Source organism: Aotus nancymaae, unplaced genomic scaffold, assembly GCF_030222135.1.
Source record: "Aotus nancymaae isolate 86718 unplaced genomic scaffold, 86718_ANA_hifiasm-v0.15.2.pri h1tg000019l, whole genome shotgun sequence".
In the NCBI taxonomy this organism is placed as follows: domain Eukaryota; kingdom Metazoa; phylum Chordata; class Mammalia; order Primates; family Aotidae; genus Aotus; species Aotus nancymaae.
In genome coordinates, this window is record NW_026988431.1 from 41,894,614 (window position 1) to 41,912,864 (window position 18,251).

At 36.0% G+C, this 18,251-nt stretch overlaps 1 long non-coding RNA gene across 1 annotated transcript in view; it reads left to right on the forward strand.

Annotated features, from left to right (window-relative positions):
* LOC135275889 (uncharacterized) overlaps positions 1-18,251 on the forward strand; it is a 59,173-nt gene that overhangs the window by 20,835 nt on the left and 20,087 nt on the right. The gene's annotated exons all lie outside the window — the stretch shown is intronic.

Genomic DNA, 18,251 nt, shown 5'->3' on the forward strand with positions numbered 1-18,251 from the left:
CCTTATCAGAGCTCAGGTGCTGTGCTGGGAGCTCCTTTGCTCCCTTCAGAACTGCTGGGCAGGGATATTTAAGTCTCTTGAAGTGGAACTCACAATCACCCCTTTTCCCAGGTGTTCTGTTCAGGGAAGGAGGGGCTTTATTTATAAGTCCCTGATGGGCTGCTGTGTTTTTTCAGCGATGCCCTGCCCAGCAAGGAGGGAGTCTAGTCAAAGTCTGCCTGTAAAGGCCTTGCCGAGCTGCCGAGGGCTCTGCCCATCTGCTATGTAAACTTCCTCGTGATTTTGTTTATACAGGCAAGGTTAGAACTGCCTCGGTAATGGCAGACTGCCTCGGTAATGCCAGATGCCTCTGCCCCCACCGGGCTGGACCATCCCTGGTTGAGCTCAAACTGCTGTACTGGCTGCAAAAAACTGGAGCCAGTGGGTTTCAGCTTGCTAGTCTCTGTAGGGGAGGGACCTGCCATGCCAGATCACTTGGCTCCCTGCCTTCAGCCCCCTTTTCTTCAGGGGAATGGGTGGTTCTGTCTTGCAGGCATTCCAGGTGTGGACTAAAACAGCTGCCCAGATTTTGTGCTGAAAACCCGTGTGGCACCGGCGCGAAACTGCTGGTCTATGGACTGTGGGAAAAGCACAGTATCTGAGCTGGAGTGCAGGAGTGTCCAGCAAAGTCCCCAATGGCCTCTCTTGGGTAGGAGAAGGAGTTCTTCATTCTCTTGCACTTCCCGGGTGAGACAACACACTACCCTGTCTCGGTTTGCCCTCCTTGGGCTACACCCATTGTCCAGCTAGTCTCATTGAGATGTACCTGGTACCTTGATTGGAAATATGGAGATCCCTCGCCTTCTGCATCGCTCTCACTGGGAACTGTGCTGGAGCTGTTCCTATTTGGCCATCTTGGTGGAAATCCCCTCAGTTGGACATATTTGTAATGGATGTTGGAAAATATACCTTATTTACCGTCCATGCAAGAGTGGCAAGTGTAGTTGTAGGTCCCAAAAAGTTAAAAGACTTTTGAATAGATGTTTATGATTTCTTAAGCAATACAATTATTTCAAAAACTTAGTTCTATTTGCTTTCAGTCAGACTTGTAGCTGGTACAAACACTCATTTTTATTGTAATCATTTATTTGAATGTGATTATTATTTCACAATCTTGATGAATATTTTGACTGTGCATAGAATTCTAGTATGACAGTTCTTTCTTTTCAGCAAATTAAAACCATCATCTACTGATACCTGCCTTCTATTGCGAGCATTGAGCAGTCAGCTGTCAATGTAACAATGCAAAGTAATCTATAAACCCACAGTTCTTGCTTTCAAGATTTTTCTTAAGATTTTCTTCCCCTCTTTAATTGTTTTTTTTTTTTTAAGATTTTGCAGTTTTACTCAATTGTAAAGTCAAGCATTCATACTGATTTTCTTATGTAAACTGTACTTTACAGTAATCAAATAGCCAATAGGAAGTTTCTCCTTATAAAAAGATTCCAATTAATAAATAAGGAAAGAATAAAAGAATTATATCATTTTGTAACTCCTAATCCATGAATAGATTTAAACATTGACTAGTTCCTGTTACTATTGCTACTTAACAAATGATCCCAGACCTTGGTAGATTTAAGCAATCTTTTATTTTGCTCATAATTTTGTGTTGGGAATTCAGGAAGAACTTGGCTGAGCATTTCTCTCTTGGAGGATCTCTCAGGCAATTGCAAGTAAAGGTCAGCTGAGGCTACAGTGATATGAAGACTCAACTGGACTGAATATCCAGGTTGGCTGATTCATGGAGCTAAAAGTTGATGCTGGCTCTCAGCCGAGAGCTCTAATGGGATTGACTGGAACATCTACAAGTGGATTTTCCAGCATAGCAGTCTCAGAGTAATTAGACTTGTCTATCACAATTGGCTTCCCTTAGAGCAGGGTTCTCAACCTTGGAATTATTGACATTTTGTTGTAGGGGGTCTGTCCTGTGCATTGCAGGATGTTTAGCAGTATCCCTGCCTCTATCCACTAGATGGCAGTAGTACCACCCTCCCCATTGTCTCCAATGGAAGGGAGGATTAAATCGCCCCAGAAAGAGATTGATTGTCCTAGTGAGCATCCAAAAAGAGCCAGGTGGGAGCTGCATAATTTTTATCTGACTTAGCTTCAAAAGTCTCACAGCTTTATTTCCACTGTATTCTACTGGTTACAAGAAAATCACTAGAGTAAATTTGAGGTTTGAGGAGAATCTCTTAATGGTGGAGTGTCAAAAATTTTTTAACATGTTTTAAAATACCTACAAATGGCCAATGATATCAAAAAAATAAGAAAATACATGTGAATATGACAAAGCCTCTAGTTCTAATCAGAAATTTATAGAAAATACATGGAATATAAGAAATAATACACAGGGAATAATGAGCAAAATCCAGTTGATCCAGATAGTGAGAAAGTCTAGAAATTCTAAGACCAAGTTTATCAAACAAATAAAATTCAAATCCAAAAAGACTGAGGAAAAGCCTAGAAACTAAAAGATACTGAAGAGACATGTCAGCCATTACAATGTATTTACTTTATCTCAATTATGATTTAAACATTATAAGGAAAAATTATGAGACAACTAGAGAATTTGAATACTGACTGAATATTTGATAACATTAGAAATATTGTTAAATTTTTTCCTATGATAATGTTTTTGAAGGCTTTTTTTTTCAAAGAAAGATTTATTTTACTTTGGAAACATATTCTGAAATAATTGAGGCTGAAATAAGTGATGTCTGGAATTTGTTTCAAAATAATACAAAGCTGGGGAAAGAGGATCAGGCATTTCTAATTTTTTAAATTCATATTTAGTAGATGGTCACAACCTTGTTCACTGTTAATCACTCTTTTTTTAAATTGTATTCAAATTATAAAATATATGCTTATGATAAAAATTTTTCACAATAGAGTACTCATTTAGGGAAAATAGCAATAAATTAAAACAGAGAGAAAAGCAACATTAAATTTTCTGTGCTTCCTTTTGGTCATATTCCTATTCGTAGGCATAATGGAAACATAATTCAAATCACATTGTATTTACCGATTTCTCAGTTAAAATTATATAGTGTACATTTTCCTACATTATTTAGATTTCTCCAGTAATTCTCTGACAATAATATTTTAGTTGTGGTCACATAAGTTCTGCACAAACAAGTTAAAGCCAAAGTCTTTTTCTGAATATTTAAAAAATATATATTGTAAATGAAAACTTTTATTTCCCCACTGTGTTTACTCATTGGCTATGAATAGCATAGATTTAAAAATACTTTAGCATTAGGAGAAATACCTAATGTAGATGACAGGGTGATGGATGCAGCAAACCACCACCATGGCACGTGTATACCTATGTAACAAACCTACACGATCTGCACATGTACCCCAGAACTTAAAGTATAATAAATAAATTTTAAAAAATAAAAATAAAAAACTAAAAGTACTTTTTAAAACCCAACTCATTTATTTTAGAAGTTTTTAATTGTTTCTCTTGTTTTTCCTGATATGATTTGTAATTTTTTTCCAACTTTTCCAATGATTATATCTCTTCTTTTTTTTTTTATGCTGGCAAAATTTTCAACACATCATAAATAATGTCCTGACTATTGTGTTTTTAAAAAATATATTCTTCAAAATTTTAAAAATCAAAATCAGATAATATGAGTGCTTCCAAACCCAGGATGTCATTTCAGTTTTGTTCAGTCCTCAAAAGATACAGATTCACAGAAGTCTCAGGTACAAAATAGCACCATGAGTTCTGTCTTAACAATGGGCCATCTCTGTTCATAGGATCAGACTTCATTCAGTCATAATATTTGGGTCAACTCTAGGAGATTTTTAAATGATGAACATGAGTTATGATGAACTACTATTAAAGAACAAAGTTGATTTTATACATGGAGATATGGCTTTCAAAGACCTCCTATGAAAACTGATATGATGCCTGACTAATGCATTCCCAGTATTATACATAGTAAGGAAGGTCAGTTTTTACCAGGCTAGAAGATTTAGCAAATTTTGGGACCGTCACAAAGATGGTAATTCCTCTAAATGTACAGACGTTACAGGTGAAGTTTTTTAGAGAAAGTTTTTAGGGGTTTGGTTTACTAGCTTTGCAATACCTTCAATACCAAAAATAGAGGCTTTTAAAAGTCTAATATGAGATTTCTTATGGAAACTTTCAAACAAATGTTAATTCTGTAGCTTTAGTGGTTGTTCACTACTGTATGCCTCTATTTTTACAAAGCAGCTCAAGGAGGCCTTATATGGTTAATCATTATTTGTGCTTCACTTATGTGAATCATTATCACGAACCTGAACCGAACAAGCCTTTTTGTGAATAAGAATAACCTTGAGAAAGAGAGAGATTATTTATGATTGTAAGGGGAGTAGGGTGACTGCCAGGAAGAATTGTGGATGAGTTTTTAAATATCACAAAAGAAACAACTAAATGTCCTTTCATTGGGATGCTGGGCATTGTGTAACGAGTCCTCTGGGAACTCTGTAATTCCGTGATTTGTGCATGCTTGGTTATATTTAAATGGGTGTCACTTGTTTCCTGCTCATAGTAATGCAAATGGTTCATTTTCATGGAAAAACAAATTAATTTTGACTGGTAAAAATTTCTAATATAGATATATTTAATATGTGTAATAAATTTAACATATATATACAAATTTAACATATATGTTAAATTTATATTAGATATGTAACATATATTAAGATATCTATAACATATGTATATTCTATATATTAACATACATATCTTAGTATCTAATAATATAGATTAACATATATTTTCATATATATCTATTATAGATGCATATTTTATATAATATATAAATAAATACATATTTAGTAGAGAATCTTTTATCTTTTATAAGAAGTCTTCCTTCAAAAGACATGACAGAAAACGTGTTACAATTCTAGTTTTGGAAAATATTAGTGCAAAACATCTAAATGATGATGAGTGCATCCAGAATATATAAAGAACCCCTATGAAGCCCTAAGAAAACAACAACCTCAAAAGTCATTTTATTAATTAGGTATTTGATGTATAACAATATTACTCCCAAACTCAGTAGCTATAAAACAGCAGATATTCATTATCTCACAGTCTCTATGGGTCAGGAATTCAGGTGGGTACCTCTGACCTAGGGTCTCTCATAAAGCTGCCATCAAGTATCAGGAGATGCTGTAGTTTCCTTTGCAGGCTCTGCTAGAGGAGGATCCAGTCATGCTGTCTCATATGGTGGTTGACAGAATTTAGTTCTTGCCAGCCCTTGCAGCTATTGGCCAGAGCCCTCCCTCAGTTTCTTATCTTGTGGGCTTCCCCATATTGCAGCTCACAACCTGAGTCCTGGATTCCCACAATGTTAGTGCATGAAAGGGTGAGAGAGAGGAAACTGAAACCATAGTCTCCTGGTAACCTAATCTCAGAAATGACATCTCATTATTTTCTGCCATGTTCTATTTCTTACATGCAAATCACTAGGTCTAGGTCCTCACTCAAGGGGAAGAGATTATACAAGGAGGCAAAGATCACTGGGATCCATCTTAGAGGGTACCTACCTATCCCAGTCAAGAGTAGAAATTTATAGGACAAAAGCACAGAGTACATAAACCTACTAAAAATTGTTTAACCTTGTTAATAATAAAGAAAATGCAAACTAAGACCACAATTTCACAATCACTAGATTCATTTTTAAAAGTAAAAGTCTGACAATACTAAATGTTACCAAGAATTTGCAGAAATGAGGAAGTGATGGGAATGTAAACTAATACTATTTTAGAAAAATTTCTCATAACTAGTAAAATTCCACTGACTCTTAATCTGACTCAGTAATTCTTCTCCCACATATATATTCTAGAGAAATTACATGTGAAGATCAGACGTTCAAAATGTTCTTAAACACATTGTTCATATATAGTATGATCCAATATACATTTTCAAAAAAAGGAAAAGCTAAGCAATATCTACTTTAGAAATACATTTGTACTATATATAGTTACATTATAAAGAAAAGCAACTAAATGTGATTATACAAAGTTGAAACTGCAGGTTCCATGTGAGTGGGAGGGAGGGAGACGTGATAGAAATAGGCTCATAAGAGGCTTTAACCTTTTCTTCAGCTGAGTGATACATTCATGAGTATTCATTTATTTTTTGGTTATTACTTCTAAACCACACACAGATACATTTTCAATGACATGTTTTGCATTTTTAGCTAAAATTGATGAATTTCTTTGACATTATGAAGAGTACTGTATATGTCACAGCATCCAATAAGTATTAACCAAAGCAAGTCATGACTGTGTTATACTAATGGAAAAGCATCTCTATAAGGACTTTGTTATAAGTGTAAGGCTGGTTGCGTCGCCCAGACCTCAGACACACCCCCCCGCCGCAGGGAGCTCGGACACACCCCCTCCCCTCGTGGGGAGCTCGGACACACCCCCCTCCCTCCCGGGGAGCTCAGACACACCCCCCTCCCTCTCGGGGAGCTCGGACACACCCCCTCCCCTCACCGGGAGCTTGGACACACCTCCTTCCCTTGCCAGGAGTTCAGACACACACCCCCGCCACCGGGAGCCCAGGAAAAAAAGCCCCGCCAGGACCTACATGATACCATTTTGTCCCATCCAGGCCCCACTCCCTACCTACCATTTTGTCCTATCTGGGCCCCACTCCATGCCTACCATTTTGTCCTATCTGGGCCCCACTCCCTGCCTACCATTTTGTCCTATCTGGGCCCCACTCCCTACCTACCATTTTGTCCTATCTGGGCCCCACTCCCTGCCTACCATTTTGTCCTATCTGGGCCCCACTCCCTACCTACCATTTTGTCCTATCTGGGCCTCACTCCCTGCCATTTTGTTCCATCCAGGCCCCACTGCCCACCATTTTGCCCCACTCACCTTGGGCACAGCCAATCAAATGCCTCCAACTCCCTATAAAACCCCATGTCTGAGAGGATTCCGCGCGACTTCTCCGGCCCTTCCTATTGGACCGAAGAACCTCACCCGGGAGGCTGAATAAATTCGCTCGCATTGGATTATTTTCGTGCTGGCCTCAGTTTCTTCATCTTACACTCAGCGAGAACAGACCTTACAATAAGGACCCATCAAAGATTGATTCAATAACTGTTCATATATTCATGAATGCATTCCTCAATATAACGGGAATATTCCTGTAGTGTAGTCATCCTTATTGGTCTTTTTTCAACTGTTTTTAATATCTTAAATATTTCTTTTGTTGAGGAGCGTATACTGATTTTATATTCCCTAAACTACGTTCTCTAAAGAAGGGAATAAGTAATTAAAGTAATATGGTTACCTGAATTTAAGAACGTACCAATGAACCCCACTTCAGTTCTCTCAGTAGTATCCAGTGTTTTCAAATAATCAATTTACAAGAAACAAAAAATGAATGGTAGGATTCAAATATGCAGAAACTTAAATAACTAACAAGGAAATTCTTCAAGACTGTGTTATATACACAGTATTTATTCAAATAAATTAGTTTATGTTAAAAGCAAAATCTTGAAAATAATAATATAGTGTCAGAGCAAATATTATTAAATTAGTTACATAAACCAGCACCATGTTCAACTCACCCTGAAAAAGGCTTATATTTGTGGTTTGAATATAAGAAACAGAAATGCTAATCATTCCATCTGGAAATTAAATCATAAACTGCTAGATTAATGAATGTTTTCAATGAGCTCTAACATGCAGAATAGTAAAGACAGGAATTTGTTTTGATGAAAATGATTAGATTTTTTAAACATTTTTAATACTGAGATTGGAGAAATCAAACATGATGCAGTATAATTTAGAAATACATCAATCTTCATTATAAAACAGAATGCAGCTAAGTTAATTAAATTGTGTTACTAAATGCAGGAATTTAATTTTTTCACAAGTTTGCAAACCTAAAAATGAAGCAACACCAATACATTGAACTTGTTTTCCTTTAAAAACACATTTCTAAATTTATAGCTTTCCTACTGCTTAAGATTGATAAGGAGTAAAACATGGAGGCATTATGTAGAGACTTTTTACCTTTTTTGTAAAATATTACATAATCCAAACTCTTGTATTAATCAACCTAATGATTGTTCAGGTTTCACGTAGAACTATAATCAACTTTCTAAATGAGCTCAGTGAAAAGCATTTGATTTTAATTTTTTTAAAACTTTTGATAACTACTTTAAAAAATCTTAAATGGAATCATTGTATTTACTCCTTCAAGTCTTATCATATATGTGTTGGAGAACACGAAAAAGACATTTTTTTTTTGAGATAGAGTTTCACTCTTGTTACACAGGCTGGAATGCAATGGCGTGATCTTGACTCACTGAAATCTCTGCCTCCCTGGTTCAAGCGGTTCTCCTGCCTCAGCCTCCCAAGTAGCTAGGATTATAACCATGCGCCACCACACCAGCTAATTTTGTATTTTTAGTAGAGACAGGGTTTCTCCATGTTGGTCAGGCTGGTCTCAAACTCCCAATCTCAGGTTATCCATCCACCTTAGCCTCCTAAAGTGCTGGCATTATAGGAGTGAATCACTGCACCCAGCCATCTTACTCTTTTATATAAAATACACTTGAGACTTGAGGGGTGAACAAGACCTATCTGATGCCTTCACTTAAAGATCACAGTATATTAGGGAGTGAAAGAACATATCATCAGGTAATTACTTATAATTGTGATTAGTGCAACTGAGAAAGAATAAAGTTGTTCCATACTGTATAAAACTATAATTGATGATACCCAACTTAATCTGGGGAATCCCAGGAGGAAGCTCAGAGTAAATGAGCAGAAAAAATAAAGGAAAAGGGGACATGATGGAGAGGGGGAATGTCTCAGGTGGGAAGCATCATGACCTTTCAGGAACTTGGAAGATAGCCCTGTGACTGGGACACAGAAATATGAGGGAGGGGAATAAAAGGACGCAGGGAAAGGGAATAGAGTTTAGTTCCTTTTTCAATTTTCTATCACTATCCTGGTGAGATGCAGTTTACCCTTTTAAGTACTGTACCTACCTCATCCAAAATATTTCTGCTTAAATTCAGACTGCACACAGCTCCCAGAATATGTTTCTTAGGCTTATTGCCATTGTGATAATATATGGTGAAATATTATACATTGCAACATACTTAATAATGCACATTTGGAGAATATATAATAAGTCATTAGCCCTGCTTGTTCTTGCTTTCCTGTCCTGCCTCTCAAATCTCACTACCTTGAATGTAAGTGAGTTAAAAGTCCCACATAAAAGACAAAGAGTGGCGAGTGCATTAAAAAGCAGGACTCAGCCATATGCTGTCTTCAAGACACTCATCTCACATGATAAGCTAAAAGTAAAGTGGTGAAGAAACATCTGTCAAGAAAATAGAAAACAAAAAGGAGAAGGGGTTGCTATTCTACTTGCAGACAAAACATACTTTAAATCAACAATGATGAAGAAGGATAAAGGAGGGCATTACGTAATGATAAAGGGTTCAATTCAACAAGACTTAAGTATTCTAAATATATATGCACCCAACACTGGAGCACCCAGATTTAAAACAAGTTCTTAGAAACCTATGAAGATATTTAGATAACCACACAATAACAGTGGGAGACTTCAACATTCCACTTACAGTGTTAGAAAGATCACTGAGGCAGAAAACTAACTAAATATTCAAAATCTAAGCTTGACACTTGACCAAATTGACCTAACAGGCATCTACAGAACACTCCACTCGACAACAATAGAATATACATTCTCATCTGCACATGCCACATACTTTAAGATCACCCACACACTCAGCCCTAAAGCAGTTCTCAAAAATATTTAAAAAATACTGAAATCACATTTATTGATTTGTGTATATTAAACCAACCTTGCATCCCAGGGATAAGCCTACTTGATGGTGGTGGATTAGCTTTTTGATGGGCTACTGGATTTGGTTTGTGAGTATTTTGTTGAGAATTTTTGCATAAATGTTCATCAAGGAAATTGGTCTGAAGTTTTTAGTTTTTATTGTGTCTCTGCCTGGTTTTGGTATCAGTATGATGCTAGCCTCATAGAATGAGTTGGAGAGGAGTATCTCCTTCTCAATTTTTTGGAATAGTTTTAGTAGGAACAATGCCAGCTCTTCTTCATACATCTAGTAGAATTTGGCTGTGAATCCATCTGGTTCTGGGCTTTTTATGATCAGTAGGCTATTTATTACTGATTCAGTTTTGGAGCTCATTATTGGTTTGTTTATGGAATGAGTTTCTTCCTGTCTCAGTCTTGGGAGGGTGTATTTATCGAGGAATTCATCCATCTCTTCTAGGGTTTCTAGTTTACATGCATCAGCGTAGTCTCTGATGGTTCTTTGCATTTCCGTGGGGTCAGTGCTAACATCCCCTTCATAATTTCTAATTGTGTTTATGAGGTATTCTTTCTTTTATTAGTCTAGCCAGCAGCCTATATATCATTAATTGTTTTTTAAATCAACTCCTGTATTCATTAATCTTTTGAATTGCTTTTTGTGTCTTGATCTCCTTCAGTTCAGCTCTGATTTTGGTTATTTCTTTTATTTTGTTAGATTTAGGGTTGATTTGCTCTGGCTTCTCTAGTTCTTTTAGTTGTAATGTTAGGTTGTTAATTGGAAATATTTCTAACTTTTTGATGTGGGTGTTTAGTGCTATACACTTCCCTCTTAACATGACCTTAGCTGTGTCCCTGAGATTCTAGTATCTTCTAGCTTTTTTTTCCTTTAGTGTCAAAGAACTCCTTGATTTCTGCCTAGGAATACAGCCAACCAGGGAGGTGAAAGATCTCTTTAATGGGAATTACAAAACACTGCTCAAAGAAATCAAAGATGACACAAAGAAATAGAAAGATATTCCATGCTTATGGTTAAGAAGAATCACTATTATTAAAAATGGCCATACTTCCCAAAGCAATTTACAGATTCAATGCTATTCCTATCAAACTACCAATGACATTCTTCACAGAACTTGAAAAAAAATAACAACTATCCTGAAATTTGTATGAAACCAAAAAAAGAGCACAAATAGCCAAAGCAATCCTAAGCAAAGAGAACAAAGCCGAAGGCACTACATTACCCAACTTCAAACTGTGCTACAGGACTGAAGTAACCAAAAGAGCAGGGTACAAAAGCAGACACATAGACAAATGGGACAGTTTGAAGAACCCAGAATAAAAGCTACACACCTACAATCATCTGCTCTTTGACAAAGCCAACAAAAATAAACAATGAGGAAAGGACTCCTGATTCAATAAATGGTGCTGCAATAACTGGCCAGCCATATGCAGAAAACTGAAACTGGACCACTTACTTACATCATATACAAAAGTCAACTCAAGATGGATTAAAGACTTAAATGTAAAATCCAAAACTCTAAAAACCCTGGGAGACAACATAGGCAATACTATTCTGGACATAGGAACTGTCAAAGACTATAGGACAAAGATGCCAAAAGCAAACACAATGAAAGCAAAAATTGTCAAAGAGCATCTAATTAAATTTAAGAGCTTCTGCACAGCAAAATAAACTATCAACAGAGTAAACAGTACAGAGTGGAATAAAATATTTGCAAACTATGTATCTGACAAAGTTCTAATATCCACAACTTTACAAGAAAAAACAACCCCATTAAAAAAGTGGACAAAAGACATGAACAAACACTTTTCAAAAGAAGAAATACATGCAGCCAACAATATTAAAGAAAGTTTAATATCACTGATCATCAGAAAAATACAAATAAAAAACACAATGAAATAACATCTCACAACAGTTAGAATGGCTATTATTAAAAAGTCAAAAAATAACAGATGCAGAGGTTGTCAAGAAAAGGGCACACTTATACACTGTTGATGGTGGTGTCAATTAGTTCAGCCATTGTAGAAACCAGTGTCATCATTCCTCAAAGAGCTAAAAACAGAACTACCATTTAACCCAGCAATCCCATTACTGAGTATATACCCAAAGGAATAGAAATGGTTCTACCAGCACTATTAACAGTAGCAAAGACATGAAATCAATCTAAATGCCCATCAATGGCAGATTGGATAAAAAAGAAGTGTTGTATATATACACCATGGAATACTATACAGCCATAAAAAAGAATGAGATTATGTCCTTTGAAGAAATATGGATGGAAGTGGAGGCCATTATCCTTAGGAAACTAATACAGTAACAGAAAACCAAATATTGCATGCTCTCATTTACAAGTGGGAGCTAAATGATAAGGATGCATGGACACAAAGAGGGGAACAATAGATGCTGGGCCCTATTGAGGTAGAGGGTGAAAGGAGGGAGTGTATTAGAAAAAAATAACTATTGGATAGTAGACTTAGTACCTGGGTGATGAAATAATCTGTACAACAAACCCCATGACACAAGGTTACCTATATAACAGACCTAGACATGTACTCCTGGATCTAAAATGAAAGTTTATAAAAGTGTGGTACATATACAGCATGGAATGCGACAGCCATAAAAAGAATGAAATCATGTCTTGTTCCCATATGGATGCATCTGGAGGCTGTTATCCTAAGAGAATTAACACAGGGGCAGAAAACCAAATACAGCATGTTCTTACTTACAAGTGGGAGCTAAACTTTGAGAACACGTGGACACAAAGAGGAGAACAATAGACCCAGGAGTTTACTTGAGGTTGTAGCATAGCAGAAGGGTAAGGATTGAAAAACTACCGATCAGGTACTATGCTCACTACCCAGGTGATGAAAAAATTATACATTAAACCCCAGTGACATGCAGTTTACCCATGTGACAAAGCTGCGTATGTATCCTCTGCACCTAAAATAAAAGTTGAAAGAAAATCTTTAAAATAAAAATAAAATAGAAAAAAAAAATGTGAGAACAACTTAACCACCCATTGAAGATTGAATTGGAAAACAAAATGTGATATAGACATACAATGAAAGATTATTTAGCCTTAAAATAGAAGGAAATGCTGACACATGCTAGAACATGGATTAAGCTTGAAGACATTATGCTTACGGAAATAAGCCAGTCATACACACACAAAAAATGTATGATTTTACTGACATGAGGTTTCTAGAGCTGTCAAATGCACAGAGACAGTAAGTAGAATGGTAGCTACCAGTGATTAGTGAGGGAAAGATTGGAGAATTATGCGTTTAATTGGTACATAATTTCAACGGGCGAAGATGAAAAAGTTCTGGATATATGGTGGTGATGGTTTTAACAATGTGAATATTTTAATGTCACAGAAACTTAAATTGTTTGAAATGTTAACTTTTATTTATATTTTATCACAATGAAAAAAATGTGTTTTTTTCCTGAATATATTGGGAAAGTAGAGTCTTTATCTGAAGGGTTTTATGTGAGTATGAAAAAGAGGTTTGGGATTTGGGCAAATAAAATTAATAGAGAAGTCAGCAAGAATCGGAGATTTGGGGTGAAAACCAGATGCTGGGTTGTGAGATTTTGTTGAGATTGAAGTGAAATGAACAACTGGATTGTTGTAATTGATTGCTAACTGCTTTTCCAGCTTCTGCTCTGGCCTTAAGGTCTAATCTCAAAACAGCAAAAGAGCAAACCTTATAAATTTACGTCAGAGTATTTACATCAACACTGAAAATCTACCCTAGACCCTCCACTTCATCCACAGTAAAATGCAAAGCTTTAAAGCAGGTCTGCAAGGCTCTGCATGGCCTGTCTCCCTGTGCCCTCTAACTCTTCACATCACTAACTGCTCTTCAGTCACACCTAACCTCCTCCAGTTTTTCTTCATCACCCCACATATGGTCCCACCTGAGAACTCTTACATTGGGTGCCTCCTCTGCCTGGAATGCTCCACCCCCTTCCCCGCCCCCACCAGCTATTGGCTTGTCTGCGTCCTTCAGATCTTTCTATTTAGCAGCCTATCTTATTAGTAGGTCTTACCTGACAGAATATACAATGAAAAGCCTCCCCTTCCTTGTGCCTGGACCTGCTTTATTTTTTGATCTACTACTTATTAGCAGATGACATATCATTTATTTACATGTTTGTCTACTACCTTTTTTCCCTCATAGAGTTTAAGCTCCATAAAGGCAGAGATCTCCTATGTACTTCACTGACTTATCTCCAATGCATAAAAGAGTATTATATGTGACATCTGATAGCTTCTCTATATATTTGTTAAATAAATAAATGAATGAGCTTTTTCTGACCACTCTAGAGATGTTTTCAGAACTGATTATGTTCTGCTCTTAATTTGCACTAAAGTAAGAACTGGGACTGCTTGCCTCTCTGCAGTTTTCTTTAATTATTTGCTATATAGTCATAAATACATTGTATTACTAATTTTACACCTAAGATAACATGAAACAAGCAGTAGGTATTTACATTTTCAATTTTCCCATAAATGTAACTTTTTACAGGTTTGTTTGAATCAGGATCCAAACAAGGCCCTCACACTGACATTTCTTAGTAGGCATTTTAAACATTCCCCTGCATTTTTTTTTTCTTTTTTTGAGGGGTGGTGGGGCTTCTAATTTTTTTTGTTAAAGAAACTAGGTAATTTGCCTATTGAGTCTTTGAGAGTTTGAATTTCAGTTACTACAGCCTCATCGTGGTGTTTAAAATGTTCCTCTGTCCTCTGTACTTCCTATAAATATGTGTAAAAGGCTAGGTGTGGTGGCTTATGCCTGTAATCCCAGCATTTCGGAGGCCTAGGTGAGTGCATCACCAGAGGTCAGGAGTTCAAGATCAACCTGGCCAACATGGTGAAACCCTGTCTCTACTAAAAATACAAAAATTAGCCAGGTGTGATGGCGGGCGCCTGTAATCTCAGCTACTCAGCAGCCTGAGGCAGGAGAATCCGTTAAACCCAAGAGGCGGAGGTTGCTGTGACCCAAAATCATGCCACTGCACTCCAGCCTGGGTGAAAAGAGAAAAACTCCATCTCAAAAAACAAATAAGCAAACAAGCAAAAATAAATAAATGTGTTTAAATGTGTTGTTGAGACTCAATGTTTAGACTCAGAGTCTAATACTTATTATTATTATTATTATTATTATTATTATTATTATTTTGGCAACACCACTTCGGAGGTGGTAAAGTAGTCTATCAGCCAGCACTCAATATTTGGTTGTCTCACTTTATATAATAGATATTTTTGCTAAGGAAAGAAATCATTACAGATTCAGTTCATTTGGTTTTTTTTCCCCCCTCCATAATTCTTTGGCTATTTTTCCTTTATTAGGAATATATTCTTCCTATCCAGGTTTTCATGCTTTAACAAATATAGTTATACACACATAAATAACCTTTTTTATATCAACACAATAGCATTTATGTTACTATAAATGATATCATATTTTATGTTGGATACTAAAACTTACTTTTCCCACTAAACGTTTTTCTTTCATTTATTCAAGGTAAAATATTTTCTGTTTTATCTATTTTAATAGGCATTCAGTATTCCATAATATGAATAAACTATGATATATTTGTTTCTCATTTAATTAATGCTACAATATTTTGTCGGTACATGTGTACAGATATAGAATTACTCAGTAATTCTATAATAGGAGGCATATTTTAAACTTTACTATATCCTACCAAATTGTTTTCCAGATCCCTGATAATATTTCAAATTCCCGTCAGCATTGTTTTCCAAAATGTACAGCAACACTTGGCATTGTCAAATTTTAAATTTTTGCCAATCTGTTATTTGTCAAATCCTTATCATTTTTGTTTTCCTTTGCATTTTCCTACTAATGAGTTGGAGCATCCCGATACATTTGTCGGGTTTAGGGTTCTTTTTCTGTAAGGGACCTGTTCATACAGTTTAGCTATTTTTACATGAGTTAATTTTTTAAAATTAATTTATGGGAGTGCTTCATTTATTCTGGAAACAATCTTGCCAGCTATTGCATTGATCTATATTTTCCCCTTTATCTTGTTCTTTCACTGTGTTTATATTGTCCATTGTCAAAACAACATATTTTTTCTCTCTTAAAATTTGTATTTTCATAGCTAGCTTTTAAAAAATGCTTACCTTCCTTAAATTCATAAAAAAGTCATCTATGTTTTCATAAACATTTTAAGTTATTTTATTCAAGTTGTAATTCAACTTTTTCTATGATATGGCATATCAATCTTCTTTTAATGTTTTTCCATATAAATAACCAAAATGTCCTCACACCGAAAATTTAATTTTGTCCTTTCCCCATTGATGCATAAAGCCACTTCTGTGGTTTACAAATTTCCCAGATAATGTTGAGTCATGTCTGGGATCTCTGCCCTTTCGCATTCATCTAATTGTTCACATATTCAGGCACTATTTATCATTTCGGATAAAGAGATTATATATTTTTTTAATCTAACAAAAAGGCTCTGCCAAACATTAATGGTTCTCTTATAAGTCGATTTTCACTATTTCCAATCTCTACCAATAAGCTGCTCCAGTTTTAACAGATTACTTCATCCATTTTTGTATCCTAGTGTAAATCCTAGCCAACATCCTGGAATTGCTGCAAGCAAACATATTTCATATTCCCTCTCTCTTAGACAAATTCCCCACCTGACATCCTCTTCCCTCCCTCTCCTCCTGGCATAGCCGGGCCCCACTTACATATTCATGGCTCACATGAGTCCAACACATGTCACAGTTCACCAACCTTCCTGGATTATTCACTTGGTTTTCTTCCCTCGTGAACATTTTTTTTTCCTGTTGCCTTGTGAACTCTGAAATACGTGTCATGACTAAAGAAATGATGAACATAGTATCACACACCTAGAAGTACTTATTAAAGGGCATATTTGATAAACATCGAACATTCTGATTCGAAATTATACAAGAGTCAAAAAGAGTGAAGGCAAATTTACGTAATTTAAATGCAAAAAGTCTAGCAGAAATGAAAATTACTATAAATATTTCCTTTTTAACTGCTTTTAGATTTATCTGTTGGACCTCCTTTCTAGTCTCTGACATTTTTTTGGCCAACTTAGTGCTAATGTGTCATCAGTCAAGCCAGCACAACAAGGAAATCCTATTGTAGGAAAAAAAAAAATTTAAAGACTTTAAAATATTGTTGATTGAGGAACATAGAAAACATCATTTAAAAGCCTTTTAAATTACCATTCCCTCCCTTGCTGCTAAATTTCCCTTTGTCTCATTTCATGCAGCTGGTCTGAATGATGACAGAGTGGTTTGTGATTATGTGGGTGACATTAGGCACTAGCTGAAATGGACACTAAAGGAAGAAACCACATCCTGAATTTATAATTCCTGCTACATTTGGCACTGTACCAACTTTACAAACATGCAGCCCTCTTTTCCCCTCTCTCTCTTTTTTTCTGTAAATCCCATGGCCAATGAATGCTGCTATGGCAACGAAAGCTAGGGAAAGCCGGGGGGCCTTGGCTATAAAAAGAGTTTTTAGAACATCATGGAAACTGGGAGCCCAGTGGCAGACTCTCAGGCAACCACACTGTTACACATCTTGTCTAGACGCAAACGCTTCTACCAAATTTATTTACCTGTGTTGTCGAATCACTTGCTACTGAATTCTAAGGACTCTTATAGAAATGATGGTTTTCATTTTCAATTATTGTATGGTTCATTCAAATCACACAGGTACATTTCTACCAGTTATAAGACGCTTCCTAAAATAGACTCTTAGAAACTGAGCACAGCTGTCAAAATAATGTTATCGTCTTCAAGAATCTGTTTCAAAGATAGTTATTCCAAAGAAATTTAAAAGTTATATTCCTATATTAGCACACTAAGTAGTTCATACCAGTTTAGTAAATCAAATATTCCATACTGCTAGCTTAATAAGATGGGGAGTCATGCATGAAATGACTGCCAGGTTAATGACATAGGGAGCCATGCATGGCATGAATTTGCATATAATAGCACAGAATGTTCTCCTAAATCCTTTAAATTACTCATCAATTCTTAAACAGGCGTTTAACTAAATCCTCATTCAGAATCAGGAAGAAAGTTAAAAAAAAAAAGGAAAAAGGAAAGAAAGAAAAAACACCTACATATTTGAAGTGAATAGATGAAAGCCAAATAAACCTAAAGGATTATTTTTGGTTGGAAATTCTAGCCTTGGGGAAAGGTTTATAGATCTGCATAAAGAAAGAAACATATCCAGGGCCAGGGTAGAGGCATAGGCCAGCAGCAAGCCTGTTTCCCAGCACTGTCTTTATCATATGCACAGTGAGTGTAGACCAGAAGTTTCACTT